The sequence below is a fragment of the Cebus imitator genome, unplaced genomic scaffold, assembly GCF_001604975.1.
Source record: "Cebus imitator isolate Cc_AM_T3 unplaced genomic scaffold, Cebus_imitator-1.0 Scaffold537, whole genome shotgun sequence".
NCBI lineage: Eukaryota > Metazoa > Chordata > Mammalia > Primates > Cebidae > Cebus > Cebus imitator.
In genome coordinates, this window is record NW_016107852.1 from 1,679,440 (window position 1) to 1,681,101 (window position 1,662).

Sequence of the window (1,662 nt, forward strand, 5' to 3'; positions counted from 1 at the left end):
TGCAAATAACAAACAATGGCTGGGTGCAGTGGCAGTGGCTCATGCCTGTAATCCCAGCACTTTGGGAGGCCGACGGGGCGGATCACCTGGGGTCAGGAGTTTGAGACTAGCCTGGCCACCATGGTGAAACCCCATCTCTACTAAAAATCCAAAAATAGCCAGACAAAGTGACAGGCGCCTATAATCCCAGCTACTCAGGAGGCTGAGGCAGGAGAATCGCTTGAACCAGGGAGGCGGAAGTTGCAGTCAGCCGATATCCTGCCATTGCACTCCAGCCTGGGCAATGAGAGTGAAACTCCTTCTCAAAACAAACAAACAAACATAACAAAGAATACCTACGGACGCTTCAATGTGAAACATTGTGGGTCTAAAAAAGCCAGGAACAGGGAGAGGAGGTGGGTCTCTGCCTGCACATTTTGATAGGGTGGCCAGGGAACTGAGCAGTGGAATTTTATGAACATCCTGAAGAAAGGGAAGGAGCCATGTGGATATCTGGGGGAAGAGCAGGCAGACCAGCAAGGGCACAGACCCTGAGGAGGGAGTGTGCTTGGCTAGTTTGAGAAACAGCGAGGAGGACAGTGTGTGTGAAGTGGAGTGAGAAAGGAAGAGAGTAGTGTGACGTGAGTTCAGAGAGAAGTAGGGTGGGGACGGGGAGTGGGTAGGCCCGGTCCCACAGGCCACTCTAAAGACCTGGACATCCGTGTCAAAGGTTGCAGCCGTGACTATTGTTTGTGATGATCCCTTCTGCACAAATCATTGAACTCCTACTGTCCAATCTACATTTTTCCAATGATGAAGCTGAGAGAGAGATTTTCTCTTTGGAATGTATCTTTGCTTTTGTGGTTCTCTGGCTAGCCAACTGTGTGATGTGTAGGGTTACATTTAAGACTGTTGAAAGATTTCTGGCTTAAATTTACCCTGGGAAGGACAAATGCTTATTGATACATACTAAAAAATATTCAGGGAAATCCTACTTAATTCAGCCTTGGTAACTACCAGTCAACAGAATATTCAAATATTTGTTTGATAAACAAAAGCTACAACTATAATTAGTGTGCATTTACTGACATCCTGTACACTGCGGCATTTAAAATTTTTCCAGTTAGTGCATAACTTATGTCTAGTAAAATACATAAATCTGACTTATATAACATGATGATTTTTATACATGTATACACTACTCAGACCAAGCAAGATACAAACTACTTCCAGCTTCTAACATTCTCTCTCTTGCCCCTTCCTCAACCCAAGGTCATCATTATTCTGGCTTCTATCACCATGGATTATTTTTGCCTGTTCCTGAATTTCATGTAAAATGGAATCTTACTATATGTATTCTTTTGTGACTGACTTCTTTCACTCAGTATGAAATCTGTGAGAATCATCTATGTATGAATAGCAGTAATTTGTTGGTTTTCATTGCTGTATAGCATTCTAGTGTAGGGAAAAAGAAGCAATGGATTTACCCATTCTACTGCAGGTGGACATTTGTGTTTTCAGTCTAGAGCTATTTTGTCGCACTTCAGTGTGTGTGTGTGTGTGTGTGTTTTTTTTTTTTTTTTTTTTTTTTTTTTTTTTTTTTTTTTTTTTTTTTTTTTTTTTTTTTTTTTGAGATGGTGTCTCACTGTCACCAAGGTTGGAATGCAGGGGCATAATCTCGCT